The 18,694-nt window shown below is 38.6% G+C and overlaps 1 protein-coding gene across 1 annotated transcript in view; it reads left to right on the forward strand.

Annotated features, from left to right (window-relative positions):
* The first annotated feature begins 362 nt into the window (after positions 1-362).
* The window catches only part of nkd1 (NKD inhibitor of WNT signaling pathway 1), a 67,467-nt gene continuing 49,135 nt past the window's right edge, over positions 363-18,694 (forward strand). The window contains exons 1-2 of the mRNA XM_056743508.1: positions 363-624; positions 3,248-3,334. The gene's annotated coding sequence lies outside the window, so the exon portion shown is untranslated. The remainder of the gene's footprint in view (positions 625-3,247; positions 3,335-18,694) is intronic.

Here is an 18,694-nt window from a genome sequence, read left to right on the forward strand (position 1 = left end):
GTCGTTTGACAGAGCACGGCTTCCTTCAACCATAGACATACAGTATATACTGTATATAGCCCTATTATATACGTCTATGGCTTCAACAACCATGTCATGTGTTCCAGACAGACCGTTTCATCGGACGCACGCGCGCCTGACCCCCAGTTAACTTCCTGTTTGTGTTTGGCTAGTGGCTACCCTTACGAAAATGTAAATTTAAAAAAATTATTAAATTTGAAAAAAAAAACATGGTTAAGTAACGTTAACGGTTCTTCTCGGTTTATTTTAATTGTTTACAGAAATAATCTACAGGCACTCGATTTTTTGTGAACGTGTACCGGAAGTTAAGGGTGTCACAAAAGTGCGCAACCCCTTAACGTGTGTTCATGTTGTTAAGATGAAACCTTTATAAAGGTTGTTTCTAAGAAAAATTGTCTGAATCGACTCACGTTTTACTTGAATAATAGACGACTCTCTCAGCTTGAATGGTTTGAACATGGTTTCTCACTTCACACAGTGAAGACAACGGAACAATCTTGATACAAACAAACAAAACGTGTTGTGTGTCTGCAGTGAATGAAAACTGCAAGTTTTTTAATACAAAATCTTCATGTGTTTATTTTGAATGACTTAGAACCGCAGGTAAGACACTTTGCTTGGAAATCCACATGTTAAGTAATTTATATTTGTGTACGAAAATGAACCATGTTTTTTGTGGCAAAATTGCACTAACCATGTTTTTTTTGGTGTGTTGACTACAGTAACCATCGTTTTACCATGGTTCTAAAAACTCATGGTCTTCGTAACCATAGTTATCTTGTGATAACCACGGTTTTACTACAGTAACCAGTTTTATGTTTGTTTTAACTGTAGTAAACCCATGGTTAATTTTCTTAAGGGATTTACATTAGTGATAGGGATGTGGGAGTACAATATATCAGGGTAACCCACATAATTGTCTTCCCGTTTACCACTGCCTTTATGCGAACAGGGTTTATCCACTGATTTACATGATGCCTTGGCATCTTTGTAAAAGCACTTCATTTCACTTTTCTAAATTCAACTTGATCTCAAAATTGCATTTTATGTGTATGATCTTATGACCCTCAATCTATCCTTCTCTAGTCGGGCGTAAGCTTTCAAAGCTGCCATTATCTTTAAACTGGAGCTCCCTGAGGCGGTTCTCCGGGCAGTCTCTGATGTGATTTACCTCATCTCACCTCGTGTTATATAGGCTTTGGTCTTATCTCACTCATAAAACCACACCCCCCTGCACACATAAAACATCTTTTAAAAATCTTTCACAAATCTGCCTACAATAGTCTTAAAATCGGAGAAAAGTTTTTCATGTTTAATACCATACCTACTGTAATACCATATAATCTGTTCTAAGGTTGCTTTGAATGTGATTAATATTAGAGAAATAACTGATAAAGTTTCCCATTGTGATCAATAAAGTCATAAGTATGGGATGGCTGTTACTCATTCTACTATGATTATATACAGCGTGGAAAATGAGTATTTGACACATCAGCATTTTTATCAGTAAGGGGATTTCTAAGTGGGCTTTTGACCCAAAATTTCCACCAGATGTAGCCATCAAGCCAAATATTGAATTCATACAAAGAAATCAGAACATTTAAGTATACAAGTTCAGTCATAATAAATAAAGTGAAATGACACAGGGAATAAGTATTGAACACATGAAGGTAACAAGGTGCAAAATGGCATAGAAAGCCAGGAGATCACCTGAAATCTGTCAGTATTGAGAGAGAAACCCTGCCCCCTATCAGTACTAATTGATATCAGATGCTTTAGTCCTAATTGATGGCCTATAAAGGCTTCTCATTACCTAGAAGGCACACAGGAAAGACTTCATGATGGGTTAAAGCAAAGAACTCTGTGTAGATCTTCTTGATCGTATCGGTTGAAAGCATTTTGATGGGAATGGTTATAGGCGCATTTCCAGAATGCTGAATGTTCCTGTGAGCCATTATCCGGAAATGGAAAGAGCATCAGTTCACCATAAACCGGCCACTATCAGGTGCTCCACGTAAGATCCCTGTCCGAGGAGTCCAAAGAATAATCAGGAGAGTTCTCCAAGAGCCAAGAACCACTCAGGCAGAACTTCATGAATACCTTGCATCAGCAGGTACTGTTGTTTCAAAGAAAACTATAAGCAATGCACTGAACCGCCATGGCATCCATGCATGCTCACCACGCAAGACTCCATTGCTTAACAAAAAGCATGTTAAGGCTCTGTTAAAGTTTGCGAAAGAGCATTTGGAGAAGCCTCTGGATTATTGGGAGACTATAGTATGGTCAGATGAAAGCAAAATTGAACTTTTTGCGGTCATTCTACACACCATGTTTGGAGAAGAAATGGCACTGCCCACCACCCCAAGAACACCATACCAACAGTTAAGTTTGGGGGTGGAAGCATCATGGTTTGGGGCTGCTTTTCAGCAAGGGGTACTGGCAGACTTCATATTATTGAAGGCAGGATGAATAGAGAAATGTACTGGAACATTCTGGATAAAAATCTGATGCCATCTACCAGAAAGCTGAAAATGAAAAGAGGGTGGAGATTTCCGCAAGACAATGATCCCAAACACAAGGCCAAGGACACAATGAAGTGGTTTCAAAGAAAGAAAATCAAGCTGCTTGATCGGCCGAGTCAATCAGCTGACCTAAATCCCATTGAAAATCTATGGAGAGAACTGAAGATCAAAGTTCATAAAAGAGGCCCAAGGAACCTTCAAGATTTAAAGACCATTTGTGTGGAAAAATGGGCCAGAATCACTCCTGAGCAGTGCAGACGACTGGTCTCTCCATACAAGAGGCGTCGAGAAGCTGTAATCAACAACAAAGGCTTTTCTACAAAGTATTTAATAAAGTGTGTTCAATACTTATTCCCTGTGTCATTTCACTTTATTTATTATGACTGAACTTGTTTACTTAAATGTTCTGATTTCTTTGTATGAATTCAATATTCTGCTTGATGGCTACATCTGGTGAAAATGTGTGTCAATAGCCCATTTAGAAATCCCCTTACTGATAAAAATGCTGATGTGTCAAATACTTATTTTCCCCGCTGTATATTCATGTTTTGGTGAGACAAAGCAAAGCCTGCAAAGCGTATATACTGTAGGTGTGAAGCAATCCCATAACATTGATGCCATATTCTTATACAATGATCTCACCCTCCACACGTTGTTCTATAAAAGCAGGATAAATAATCTTTATTCTTTGAAACACATTCCAGAAACAGAAATTGATGGAAGCGGTCCAGCATACCAGCCAAAATTTGGCTTTGTTGAAGAGATTCCAGTTCCAAAAGCACAAGAGTGAGGTAGGTCCGTTTCATCTCCAGTCAGCCTATGTGTGTGTGTGCGTTTGATTCAACTAGCAGGTCTTTACTGTCTTTTCAATGCCGACATTTGGATGGATTTCTCATCAAAGCAGCCACAAACCCCTGAAGACAATCATCACATTTGTTCTGGTGATTCTTTTTACTGTTAATATATAAAACAGGACTGGTTTTGATTTCCACTCATCTCTGGACATGAAAGGGACTAATAATTATAACACTGCACAGTTACTAATATATCAGTTACCCTGAAACACTAAACATACACAATAATCTGTCAAACTCATGTTTACTCAGCTGGTTTCTTCTATAGTCCTATAACTTTTTGACTTTAATTAATTTGTACCAGGTAGAATTTGTTTTCAATTTGCCTTGTATATATATAAACACTGCTATAGGCTCTCTGTCACTGGTAATGGCATTGGCTTTTGTTTTGTATACTGGACATTTTCCGTAAACCGACCGAATAAAATCTTGTTTTGTCTCTTAAGAATTTGTTGAATTTTCAGCCTGCTATTCTTTGGAGTTTTTAAGTCCAGCCTGAGGTAACTGTAGGTTTGCTCAGCCTGGCTTTAGATTTATAGCGATTTGTTTTAGCATGGCAGGTTAAATCTAGGGCCTTGCTTCTGCTTTGGACGGTAACTGTCTGTGTCTGGTACTCTTAAGCCTGCATGGAGACAGATTCCTTCATCAGGTGCTTCAGAGATTCAGTGCTTTCATGAAATCTTAGAGCAGTCCTCCGTGAAGTCTTAGTTTACCTTGGCTCCTAAACATGGGACTCTGCTCTAGCAAAGAGAAGCTATCTTTAACTCGCCCCCAATCAAACGATTGAACATTAAGAGTGATTCATTTCAGAGAGACTAACCTCAGAAAAAATGCAATGAACAAAATTAGCCTCCTTCCTTTTTCAGCAGGTTGTCATACTTGCTAAATAATTGTAAATATCGTTTTATTGTAATGTTTATTGTAAAAACAAGGCATACATGTTTATTTATTTAGAGCTCAGATGTAGTTGAAAAATATGCACCTTTGTAATCTCAAGGCTAGTATAATGCAGGTCCGGCTCGAGGCATGGGCAGGGGTGGGCTGAGCCGCCCTAAACGTCTGTCTTGCCCTCCCAATGAAAATGAAAAAATAACACCAAAAATTGCAGTAATTTTCTATTGGCTTGAAGCAACGCCACTGTTACAAACTAAAGCCGCTATGTGAGTGACCAGAGAATCATGCTACATGCTATGGTGTACACAAAATACTGTGGATAGGAATTTTAGGCGCACTGCATGCTTGCTTTGAGGTTTTAATAAACGTAAAATTTTGCAGAAAATTCTGGTTAATTTATTAAAATGGGAGTTTTTGCAGTCTTATTTTGTGCTGTTAACAAACATCTATAATTTGCTTGCAAGAGGCCAGATTTTTACTTAATTTATTAAAACAGGAGTTTTTTGTGAAATTAAACAGAAGTCAGTGATAGTTTGTTGATGGGGATTACTTTATAGGCTTTTATTTATGTCCAGTTTACATAACCGGTTTATTAATGCTTAAAACATCAGTAAAATAAAACGCACACAATTACTATATAAAAGGCAACAATTATTTAGTTTTAATCTCTCAGTCTTCTGTAATTAATGTGTATTTTTTTTATGTGTAACATCATAAATCATTTCAATCCTGCATGTATTGTAACATACAGTTGAAAGAAAAAGTATGTGAACCCTTTGGGCTTACTTGGATTTCTTGATAAATTGGTCATAAAATGTGTTCTGATCTTCATCTAAGTCACAACAATAGAGAAACACAGTCTGCTTAAACTAATACCGCACAAACATTATACGTTTTCATGTTTTTATTGAACACAACATGTAAACATTCATAGTGCAGGGTGGAAAAAGTATGTGAACCTTTGGGTTTATTAACTGGTTGACCCTCCTTTGGCAGCAATAACCTCAACCAAACGTTTCCTATAGTTGCAGATCAGACCTGCACAACGGTCAGGAGAAATTTTGGACCATTCCTCTTTACAAAAGTGTTTCAGTTCAGCAATATTCTTGGGATGTCTGGTGTGAATCGCTCTCTTGAGGTCATGCCACAGCATCTCAATCGGGTTGAGGTCAGGACTCTGACTGGGCCACTCCAGAAGGCGTATTTTCTTCTGTTGAAGCCATTCTGTTGTTGATTTACTTCTATGCTTTGGGTCGTTGTCCTGTTGCATCGTCCATCCTCTGTTAAGCTTCAGTTGGCGGACAGATGGTCATAAGTTTTCCTGCAAAATGTCTTGATAAACTTTGGAATTCATTTTTCCATCGATGACAGTAATCCGTCCAGGGCCTGAGGCAGCAAAGCAGCCCCAAACCATGATGCCCCCTCCACCATATTTCACAGTTGGGATGAGGTTTTGATGTTGGTGTGCTGTGCCTTTTGTTCTCCACACATAGCGTTGTGTGTTCTTTCCAAACAACTCAATTTTGGTTTCATCTGTCCACTGAATGTTTTGCCAGTAGTGCTGTGGAACATCCAGGTGCTCTTTTGCAAACTTCAAACGTGCTGCAATGTTTTTTTTGGACAGCAGTGGCTTCCTCCGTGGTGTCCTCCCATGAAGTCCATTCTTGTTTAATGTTTTCCTTATTGTAGATTTGTCAAAAAAATGTTAGCATGTGCCAGAGATTTCTGTAAGTGTTTAGCTGACACTCTAGGATTCTTCACCTCATTGAGCATTCTGCGCTGTGCTCTTGCAGTCATCTTTACAGGACGACCACGCCTAGGGAGTGTAGCAACAGTGCTGAACTTTCTCCATTTGTAGACAATCTGTCTTACCGTGGAGACATGGACATCAAGGCTTTTAGATATACTTTTGTAGCCCTTTCCAGCTTTATGTAAGTCAACAATTCTTGATCGTAGGTCTTCTGAGAGCTCTTTTGTGCGAGGCATGGTTCACATCAGACAACGCTTCTTCAGAACAGCAAACTCAAAACTGGTTTGTGTTTTTTATTGGACAGGCCAGCTTTAATCAACACATCCAATCTCATCACATTGATTGAACCCCAGGTTGGCTGACTCCTGGCTCCAATTAGCTCTTGGAGAAGTCATTAGCCTAGGGTTTCACATACTTTTTCCACCCTGCACTATGAATGTTTACATGTTGTGTTCAATAAAAACATGAAAACGTAGAATGTTTGTGCGGTATTAGTTTAAGCAGACTGTGTTTCTCTATTGTTGTGACTTAGATGTTTCTCTATTGTTGTGACTTTTTTATGACCAATTTATGAAGAAATCCAAGTAAGCCCAAAGGGTTCACATACTTTTTCTTTCAACTGTATATCATAAAACTTATTTTTTTTCTTTTTCCAACATTTACAAACATTAGTTTTGTGTTTCTTAAAACGAAGTAGGAACTGGTTTAGTTTTTTTGAGATTTATCTGTTTTTAAAACGCAGATCGTCTTTTCTGTTGTTTTGAACCGCAAAAAAATACAATATTTTTATATGGGAGAAATGTTGTCAGAAGTTCACATAAATAGCCTTAACAAAAATCATAATTTTACCAAGACACATTCTTATCAGAAAAATACTATGCCGGAATATCTCATATCCCACCTTTTGCACCTGGCAGGAACCGGGCCTGGTGACCAACGCTAACAATGAATGCTTTGCATTTTTGTTAGTATTTTTTAACAACATTATTTACATTATTTTTAGATTGTTTTAATAAATTTGGAAAGTCACAAATTAGGATTTAGCCATTCCGAAAGGAGTACACACACAAAAACCACATTAATACCTTATCTCAGTGGGAAAATATGAGCATGTGATTCCGTTTGCTGCAGTCTGGGTTGAATTTGAATTGCCAACTCATTGTCTGCTCTACTCAAAGGAAATTATTATCATTTTATCAGGCCCACAAACAGCGCATTAGACAAGAGCACTGACATCTGTTCATTGACACACTGCTGTGCAGTGCGAGGATGAAACATGTTTCTTTTTAGAGTCTCTCCAAATTATACGTCTTCATCTGAGTGTGAAAACTAAAGGAATTTTGAAGAAATCTGCACAATTTGATCAATGTTTTCATGAAGGCATAACCATTAAAGCTAAATTGAGGCCACCTGATATTTCTCAATGTAAATGTTTGGAGACTCCCTCTCCCTGAATAATCTATTTTCACATTCAGTAGTGAGTCACAGTGGACATATATGATGATCATAGTTCTAATCAGATCTTTATTCATAATGCTGATACAGTTCTTCCTAAAACACACAGATCAAAGCTTGTTAATAACAACCTGTAAATTCATCAAAAAATAATACTATTAATGAGTTATACTAAAAGGTTATTGAACAGGATTTATTTCTAAAATCTTATTTATCTGTATTATTCCAGATAGCCAAAAGAACATCTGCAAACTAGGGATCATTGACCTGAAATCTTTATACTTCAACCTAGAACTTTATACAACAATTTTTGCAGACTGATGTATTAAACTGGATCTGCCCAGATGATATACAGCTATAACAAGAAGCATCATTTCATGTCCTCTAAAATTCTGGCAAAGCTTTTCCTCCTCCACAAGATGTAAACAGGCGTCAGCAACCCAAGCATCAGACTTAGAAGAATGAATGCTAAAATAAAATAGACTTAGGTTTGACTTGTGACATAAATCTGATACACTGTCAGCATCAGCAACATCCCTTTCCAGTAACTCCATCACATGCGCATCGCTCTCTGATCCAATTACTCTAATAAATATTTCATTTGGCTTACTTATTGTTTTTGTATCAGGACGTCATCCTCTATTTCTGATGTTTAAGCTTCTTTAATGTATTATTCTGTTTTTGAAGGTTTCTTTATAATGGAAGTAGTGGGCTTTTTAACAGCCTGTTCGGATGAGAGACACTGTGGGGGAGGCACACACTTTGCGTGTGTGTGATGAAGAAAAGAAGGGTGGGGGGTACTGATAGCTGTCGCTCGAGGCCTTTCTTCTCGGCGAGCCTCTGAAGGCAGGAGCCCTTTAAAGAGGAGAATTCACAGGAGAATAACCGTTCAAAGCCAAGGAGCACCATGATGGTCTTCCAGCAGATTCTGAGATGTTTTAAAAGTTAACACAATCTGTGATGCTGCTATTGGGAAACGTTTTTAACACACACAGCGCTCTGGTGTGCTTTAGACTGCTGTTCACTGAGTTTATCGTACAGAGGGGGACAGGAGAGGGAAAGAATGAGGGAGAGGAGGAGGAAGATAAAAAATGAGGGAGAAGAGAGGGAAGAGAAAGTGTGAGAAGGAAAAGGAGAGATTAGAAGAAAGGCAAGCTGTGACCTTAAAACTTGCTCTAAAGGCCTCTCGCACTCCGTTCAAAATCTCTATTAACTTAACTCTGTTAACTAAAATCCTGTCATCATTTACTCACATTCTTGTTATTTCAAACCTGTATGACTTACTTTCTTCTACGGAAAACAAAAGATATTTTGAAAAATGCTGGTAATGACTGCATTGGTTTTGTGTCCGTACAATAAAAGTGACTGCGTACCGCCATTGTTTGGTTACTAGCTTTCTTGAAAATATCCTCATTTGTGTTCTGCAGAATAAAGAAAGTCATACACGTTTGAAATGACAAGAGGGTGAGTAATGTTGACAGAATTTTCTTTTTGGGGTAGATTTTCCCTTTAAGTAATGAACATCAAAGGACTGGTTTCAACACATAGGTCTCATTGCCTAGAAATCAAACAACAATGAAAAGAAGCTTCAGTTTTTCTGTCTCTGATTATTAATTCTATCTTGAAATCCCTTCTTATCAAAGATCTGAGTCCTTTTGTATCATTTATTTGCTTTCTTGGCTTAGCTATAACTTCAGTTTCCATGTCAATATGCTAAATTCATGATTGACGTGTGCAGAGGTGAAAGGTTATGATGTTTTTTCATAGTCCAGGAAGCTCTTATAAAGGCTGATTACTGACCAGCCATTGTTTCCTCTTCATCCCTGTTGGACTTCCCACATTATGCATGACATTTCCCTTTGTATAAATCCCCTGGATTGAGATTGAATAGGTGTGGCTTTATTGTTAACGGGAGCAAGAGAAACGTACAAAGCGGATGAGGGGCTTTAGGTTCAGCGTGGGGCCTTTCACTCGGTTCTGTGTACGGCGCAGAAGGCAGGGGTCTGTTCGTTCTGTCACCAGAGACGTGAGGAGCCAAAGCTTCAAAGCATCTCTGTAATCTGCCTGAACATCACAGACACCAGGAAGTGACTGTCTACCCGATGCACCATCCTCGCCGAGAGCAGCACTCGCACACGTACACGCTAATGAAAGTGAGATAAAGGGATCATTCACACAGCAAGCACTGGCTGTTCTGATAAAAACAAAGAGACAGACAGAGGCAGAGAGAAAATGGAATATCAGTGGGGTTGTTCTTTTTTGTCGCTCTTTCATGTCTCATAGAACATTTCTTCAAGTATTCGCTAGCAGATCAACTGAGTATGCAGGGTTGTGTTGGTGAAGGCATATGTGAGCGGTGCAAGATGATCTTTCACGCTTAAACCGAGATGAAGGTGGTTTAATTCAGAAGTGACTGGCCAGCATTATTGGCAGTGTGGATTACTGCTATGGGATCAGCAGATGCCACAATCTTCTTCTGTTCTCGAGTCTTTGATCTGAATTATCTGCTATTTTTGAAATTGGAGGAATCATAGTGACTGTGAAACTGGCATGAGATAGTAAATATAATCAGCCGTTTGAATTGAGAACTATCAAAGCTTATCAGCCTAATGGACTGACCCGAACATTGCATTCCATTGCAAAGACCTCCAAGATGGAAACACATGTGATAAATGTTGGACATAACTGTAACTGTGTTATTATCAGTAACTGTTATTTAACATTTACAAAATGTATGTGTAACAGTTCACTAGACGACTAGCAATGCCACAAGAACAGAAGTAAGAATGTCAAATAAATCCGGGTGAATAACATATAAATCCAAAATATAAATCCACAAGATGATAACAGGTAAAACAGAATAACATCCACGGAGAAGATAATAGTAAGGGCAAAGAAACAACAATACTTGTCAAGTAACATGACAAAACAAAAGGTATAAATAGTGTCCATGAGATAGGGTTCAGGTGGAGTGTAACGAGGGTCAGGTGCGGGGTAATCAATGAAGTCAGAGAGGGGGCCAGTGCATGATGGGGAATGTAGTTCTGGGGTTAAAAGTCCGGTGAAAGTGAGCGGGTGGAGTGGGTAGATGACTCTGGTGCGTGGTCGACGAGGGCGGAGATAATGTTACAGTATGAATGTTAAGTCAATAGACACATTTATACCAAAGCATAGATTCCAAAAGTTTGTAGTCTAGAATTGTAATAAATACTGTAGGGCTGTTTATTGGCAAGTGCCTCCCGATATGATACATATCATGATAGATGGGTCACGATAGAATATATTGCTATGTATTTCAATACGATACACATTTGTGATAAATAGCAATACTTTAAATAGAAAATGTAAAAAGTAGAGCTAGAAATACAACAAGTTGTTCACCACCTGGGGTTTTCTGTAAGGATAAGTGTAAAAACATCCCTTACCTCTGCAGAGTGGCCATGATGTGGGATGCATGGACCTTTAGATCAGAGGTTTGGGTTCCCAAACTGGATTGTGCCCCTTAAGTGGGTAGCACAGGGGAATAAGGTGGGTCACACAAGTCACTTGGCTCTTATGGAGCATTACAGTTAAAATGTAAATGAACATGGTCAGTATAAAACCCCTAGTTCATCCATGCTGTAAATGCGCTGGTGTCACATCTGTGAAAGCACAATAAATGTCATTGTTACTTTCTGGAATAAACTGTTTGTCAATGCACTGCATAAGCCAAGTGACTTGGTGGGTCATCACATTTACATTTATTCATTTGGCAGACGCTTTATCCAAAGCGACTGACGCTGACTTGGGTCATGATTTGCAAAGCTTACAAACAGCCTTTTTTCATATAGCTCAATACTCCATCACTTATTTTCAAATCCAAAGCACCCACACATCAGCTCTGAGAGCTCGAAGGGTTCTCATATTTTCCCCATCCCTGCTTCCACTTACTTTTGGCCGTATGTATGACATGATTTAAAAAAAAATAGCGATACACTATCGGAAAAAAACATAACATTTTTGCACAGCCCTAGTAATAAAAAAAACGTGTGTATGTTTGTATAATGTGTAGGGATGCTCAGATACCAATTTTTTAAGAACGAGTACGAGTACCAATATTTTTTCTGCTACTCGACAATATCAATAACGATGCCTGTACCTGTATTTCTTAGGGCGAGGTGGCAATTTTATGTAACCCATCTGTGTGGTTGATCGATTTACCACATTTAATTACTATTCATTCTCTCTGATAACCCTTCAGACAGAGCATTAGTTAGCAATGCTCAGTAGAGCATAGATTTGTCTGACTTTACCAACCCTTTCTTTGCGGCTGGCTGCCAGTAGGAGTCAGGGGACTTGTTAACGGCAAGCAGACCACCTTCTACAGGAAGCATACAGAGAGGCCTGATTTCCCCTGAGCATCTGACAGATGACTGGACCCACGGCAGCCTGTCAAACACCTTAATTTCTCCCCCTTTCATGGTTCGGGTTTTTGAGTATAGCTAAAATTTAAAACCCTGTACCCGTAAAAAGGAACACATACTGTGGGCCTACTTGTTTAAATAAGTGAACAGCACACCTAGGGCCTGGAGAAGCTCAAAAATTTTCACATGAAAAATGTTGGGAAACAAACCAAAATGAATATTTCTTCATCTTGGCATAGCATGAGAGAGTTGTCAGAGATGGAAAAATTGCAAAATGGCATGGAGGATTTCCAGATCTACAGTCTACTTTTTCCAGTAACAATGCTGGTTACATTTTTGTCACAGAGTTGTTGTTTTAGTCCCCAAGAGACACAATATCATCCAACAAGCTTGATGTTGGCCAAAAAGGTACTGTAGTAGCCTATATGGCTGAATGAGGAATGAGGTTTCATTTCGTATCACTCAGATGTTCTTGGCCTGTCTAATTTAGTTTGGAAAATGGCAAGTGTTTAATCTCATCCCCTTTAAAATCTGCAAATCAGCAAACCTAAAAATTGGGGATTATGTGACCTCTCTCCAAATTTGATGAAAACAGTGGATGCAGTAAGACATGTGAAGTTATCCTCCTCTGAATTCTACCCTTAAAAGCCATTTTAAAGTATTGTTCCTCTGACTAGTCATTGGACCAATGTGTAGGTGAGAGCAACAATGAAACTGTCAGAAGTGAAACCACACACAAATTTCTGCAAACACCTTATTATTACAGAATGTCATTCACTGACAGGTTCAATTTTAGATGAATTATTACAATATTGCCAGGTAAACCAAATGTGAACTCTTGAACTCTTAAATCAATATTCATCTAAGCCATGACATCTCAGATCACTCTGATAAATCCTAAAACTCATTCCTGAAAATTGTGAAATGTTATAAGAAATGCATCGGAACTAAGATCTAAACCTTGACAGGTTTTCCTCCTTTTGCAATATGTGTAATCTTAGAAAGCAATAAGCCCCGGGAAGCAGTGGGTAACAGTGCATTTTATAACAGCTAAGGGCATTGTGGCACGACTTGAAGCCTTAGCTGTTACAACATGCACTTGTAACCCATTGCTTCGCAGGGCTTATTGCTTTAGTAACCCACTGCTTCGCTGGGCTTATTGCTTTTATAAAAAAGTTATTCCATATGCAAAGCAAGGTTTCATAAAATAAAGTAAATAAGGTCATATTTAAGCTATGTAATGCGATCAGCAGTTTTAAATCTGTGTATATTATAAAGCTTAGAACTCGACTCAACCAATCAGAATCAAGGAACAGGACTGATCGTTTTATACATATAAATTAAATCTAAAATAAGTAAAAAACGTCTGGTGAAACCGTCTATTCACCTTTCATCTTTTTATTTGATGCAGTTTTTTTCTGTTTCTATAGTGATGATAAAATTCTGAAATTACAAGACACCTTTAAGCATAATTTGGCCTTCTCTTTATCTTCCTTTCAAATTAGAATTAAAGAAGAATGCATCCAACGTGTGCATTTACAGTTATATTTCAGACGATGTTTTTATGTTAATTACACAGCAATCAACTCTCTTGAACAAATTAATCTAACATAATTACAGTTGGCTGAATTTACTAGATCTAAATCTGTGTGTTACTAGCCATGTAGCCAGACGGCGGGTGTAATGCAGAGAAAGCAACGTTTCTCTGGGCGTCAGCTGACGTTTCTGTTGTAGAAGCCGCGGCCCTCGGAAGTCCCCTCATTCCTAGGGAGCCGTCATTTCAGTAACAACAGCCATTTCAGAGTTGTGTAATTAGCTGGAGTTTAATTAAAGAGCGATTTAAAACAGGGAGGCTGAGAGGCACAATAAAGCTGCTTATAAAACAGAAATTAAACGCTTTACAAGCTCTGTGTTGTCCTTCAAGGCTGTTTAGAAAATGCAGAAACATTTCACGAAGGTTTCGCATTTAATGTTCTGTGGCCTTTTACGTCTCCATGGTTTTGCCATTAAAAAGAAATTAGATTTTATCAAAAACACACAACAGATGAAGTGTACTATATGCTGGCAACGTTTGATATTGAAGCTTAGCATTACAAGTGATTTAATCGTTTAAAATATTAAGACAATTTGAGCAAGGCCATTCATATTTTATTAAGCACAATAGCTTTTGAATACATTTGCACAAAAGCCTCCAATGCGTTATAACCAAGGGCAGATTAAGGTGGTCAGGGGCCCCTAGGCTGCTCTTTGGGGGAGGCCCCCCTTTAGATAGCTTTCAGGTGCCTTTCACACAGGGGCGGACTTACCCATTAGGCAAAGTTAGGCAATCGCCTGGGGCCCCGAGCTACCAGGGGCCTCCAAAAGGAAGGGGTGGATTTAACCAATATGCCATGTCAGTAGCCACCTAGAGCCCAAAGTATTCATCAAAATAGTTTGTATATCCCTGTTAACGTTACGTTATTACATCTTATGATTATGTTATTACATGTTACATTATTACATGTTACCTTATTACATGTTACGTTATTACATCTGTGCAAAGGCACTCCCCCCCCATTATAGATTACAATGGACCAATTTATTAGCACCGTATATGTGTTAGAAGAGTTCGACACCAGCTAGAGAAAGTAATTAGTAGGAATTAGTAGAACTGCCCACAGCGAGACTGTCACCCTGTTGTACATTAGCTGCAAAACGAAGTTAAAGTCGCAGGGAAATAAAACAACAAAGAAACGGTGCTACATCAGCGGAGAGGAAAAAAGACGATCTATGCTTCTTCCCCACACAAACTCCACCGCTGCTCTTACAGCAACAGCCCCTCTCTCCCGCCAGACACGGCACTCTCCCGGCCACGATCAATGATAATGTGCCGGTGAGTATTTCTCCATGAACACCGACAGCACATCTGACAAACAAAGAGTGTTGTGCGCTTGGTAGGAGAGGACGGCCAGTTCAAAGGTAGAAAGGTTGTTTGACTCCGCTTCGCAGACCGATGGGCAGTTAGGCACATAAAGACATAATATAATGATGTCAGTACAGTGCTAACAGTTCATACTCTACACACTAGTACAGAAATTTGATCACATTTAAATGCATGAAAGGTCGTTAACCACAAAAAACACACAGAGAGATGGCACAGTTTGTATATAGTAATCCCGAGATGTATTTTACCCCCATGCTTTTCATACGGGTATTCATTATTATTATTATTTTTAATAAGTAAGTATCTGTTTTTATTAATCTTAGTTTCCCCCTATCACTTTGACTAGGGGTGAAAAGTTGTGTGCATAGTTGGGGCCCCATACATGAATTTGCCTAGGACCCTCAAATCACTAAATCCGCCCTTGCTTTCACACTTGCAGTTTAGATTGGAACAGGGCACGGTTTACATAATGATGTAGAAATAGTCTGTTTGCAAGCAGCAGAAAGCTGAGAGCAAACAGTAAGACCAAGTGTTGTTTAACTCTGCGCTGGGCTTAATAGCATCAAGTGAATAAAAAACTTTATATATTGACCCGTGTTCTGTTTACTATCATGTGTAATGCACGTTCGTGATGACGTAAGATGAATGCAAATGCACCTGGGTTCGATAGTATCAAGCTGAGATACCAAATTAACTTTGCGAGGGGCGTCGGGATACACACACATTGAGACAGCAAATACTACTGTGTTTCCTCTACATTCATGGTTGCTTGGCAACGGCACATGGCTTATGTTTAACATGTTCAACTTGTAAAAAATGAGTTGGGCGTATTACGTAGTATTTCTGCGATCAATTTCTGCGATCGTACAGGTTTCGTAAAGTTTTTTTTTCTAGCGTATAAAACTGTTTAGTAACAATTTTGTATTAGTCCCTTATTGGACAATTCTCCCGGAAAAGCACGCGGCATGAGATTGGCAGAAACCCTGTGTGTTAGGGCTGTTTTAACCAATGCATGCTATCTGCTATCTTGGTCACATTGTTCTTTTAACCTTTGTATTTTCCCTTTTTTGTGCTCCACAATTGTACTTTCTTTTGGAAATTTTGCTGCCATGGCGTCTAGCAATAGCAGTGACATACTGTAAATGAAAATGATTGACATCATTTCCAGCAGCTGATTGGACAGATGTGACCGAAATGTCACATCTATCCAATCAGTGGGTTGTTTTTTGTTGTATTTCTTATGGGCCAATGCGCTGGAGTAAATTTGAAAAAATAATAATTTGGCCAATTAGAGGCCCCTAAACAGGTGGGGCCCCTACGCTGCAGCCTAGGCAAGCGTGTGTGTTAATCCGTGCCTGTTTAGAACTATACATTTACTGAATAATAGGAATTGTGGTTTCTCTCTCCCTGTGCAGGTCCACTCCATGACTTCAAGAATTTATAACATTCTTGGGAACGGAGATTACATCTGAGGTGTATGCCTAATCCCACCAATATAACTAGTTATTGGGTTAGAATTTTGTTCCAATGAAGATTTTTTCCTCAAACCACATTTTCCTGAAGGATTAAATTGTTTGCTTTTGTAAAGTTGATCAAACCTTAAGATTTTTTTATCTGTTAAAGCTAGATGAAATATAAAAAAAATGCTTCTATATTCAAGCAGTATGATACTGTCTGTCTGTTTGCTGTCAAATGAAGTGCTCATGTCATCACTTCTCACAGGATCATCGGCTGAGGCTATATATTTTAAGGGCTGTCTCATTCCTGAGCCAACAACTTTACTTATTTTGGAGTGGATTACTGCTTATGGAGTGCGGTTAACACTGGTGCCAGCTGAAATATAATTTCATGATGGATAGCCTCATATTTTGTGATTTATTTCAGACTCAAAGACGCGGGTAGTGGTTAAACCTACAAGAGTTGCTGCCAGAAGATCAGTTTCTTCTATGTAACCCCATTATAGTGAATGATCAAATGTGTTCTGGGCTCAGCGATTTGCCAAAAGTACAAAATGTAAGGCTTGATACGAAACAGACAAAATACGTTTTTCTGATCTAAAGAGAGCTACTGTGTGACACAGGTGATTGTGGGTAAAATATGCGGGAGAGGATTTGTACATATGGTAGAGTAAAAAGAGTATTACTATTATTAAGAACTACTATTCATATCTGCATGATTTATTAAAAAGAGCTGTTAAATAAAGAGAGAATTTGTGAAACAGCACTTCAATAAAAGACCATTTTCAATATTGAATGAGTCAAGAACACAGCCTTGTGTTTACCAGGGTGGGTTATATTCGCGCCAGACAGCAAGTCTATAGCAAAAGAGTATCAATGTGAAATTGTGCCTAGACTATTTAAATGACGTGAAATTATTACAGCCCAACAAAAAACGATTAAAACATGATTAATGACTCAAGTGTATTTGCTCTTTTGTTGGAGGGGACTTGGGAGCATTTATGGTTTCGGCAGATGTTTTAGCCTGAGAGTTGTAAAAGGGGCTCAAAAAGCTATTTTTTGTCACTATGAAATAGTATACTGCTTTTATTGTCATTACAGATTTAAACTGTAATATTTTTGAGTGATGTGTGACCTTTAAATGGGTTATTTGGTTGAATATGTCAACAAAGTCCTCTGAGAACCGCGACCCCTCAAATGCTAAGGTAAATAAAAACAGATATTTTATTTGTTTGTGCTCATTACATAAAGATACTTAAAAGGCTCTGTGACATGACTTTTAAAGCAAAGCTATCATGCTATGCCATGCATTCTGACTTCTTTACACTGTTAAACGTTTTGTCTTCTCTTGCTTAACATGGTCAACAGTATTTCTGTACTTGATACACTCCCCCAGCACCCCAAATTGTTTCTGAAAGTTTTTCTAATTCTGGATCCCTGTGTCGTCACAGGATTACATTCCTTATATTGTCTATTCTCCCTGAAAAGCATGGCAAGGCGAAATAGCCCGCCCATGAGAAAAACTGACGAGCGAGACCCGCTTACCGTCAAGATGGACTGCGCTGCAGCTCGTTACTCTTGCGATGGTGAGGTTTAGGTGTATATGTTTGTTCACGTCATTTCAGTGATATGGATTATGATGTAAATGATGGAAATAATGCTGGAATTGGAGATCATTTGAAACTGATAGAAGCCGTGGTCCCAGTGCTAAAAGATGCCGGACATGAACTGCAAAACTAAGTCATACGTCTGTGTTTTGTTAGCAATCGGCGTGTGCATGCATAATGTACAAAACATGGAGGGATGATATGTTGCTTGCACATGCTGTAGTTCCATCCCACTCTCCCCACTAGTCCCACCTCTGGTAGCTCGTATTGTCCAGAAATAATCGTACAGCTGTATCTCTTTTATAAATTTGATCAAACTAAATACTTTTCAAAGATACAATGTATTCAATACTACTGTATAGGCACTCAAGATTTTTATGAGATTGGCAAAAACTGAGTGTGTAACCCGATCTTTAACTTTGCCTTTTAATTTCCCAACTTCCCAAATGCTTTAGCTTTTTATATATTGTCATTAGTTAACAGTTTTTTTTTGGTGGATGTTCAATGACAGTACATACTAAAGCAGTGTATACTTTGGATGTTCACTTTCTCAGAATGACTCTTTTGCTAATGGTCAGTTTTGCAACCCCATCTATGAATTAAGAAGGGTTATAGTGATGACCAACAGACCCTTAGGTTTGAAACGTGTAGATTAAATTTTCCCATTAAGGCTAAACTTCTGTCATCATTTACTCACCCTCGTCTCATCATCTCAAACCTGTATGATATTCTTCCGCACAACACAAAAGATATTTTGAAAAATGTTGGGGGTATCCATTCACTTCTATTGTATGGCCACAAAAGCAAT

Source organism: Triplophysa dalaica, chromosome 1 (assembly GCF_015846415.1).
Source record: "Triplophysa dalaica isolate WHDGS20190420 chromosome 1, ASM1584641v1, whole genome shotgun sequence".
Classification (NCBI taxonomy): domain Eukaryota; kingdom Metazoa; phylum Chordata; class Actinopteri; order Cypriniformes; family Nemacheilidae; genus Triplophysa; species Triplophysa dalaica.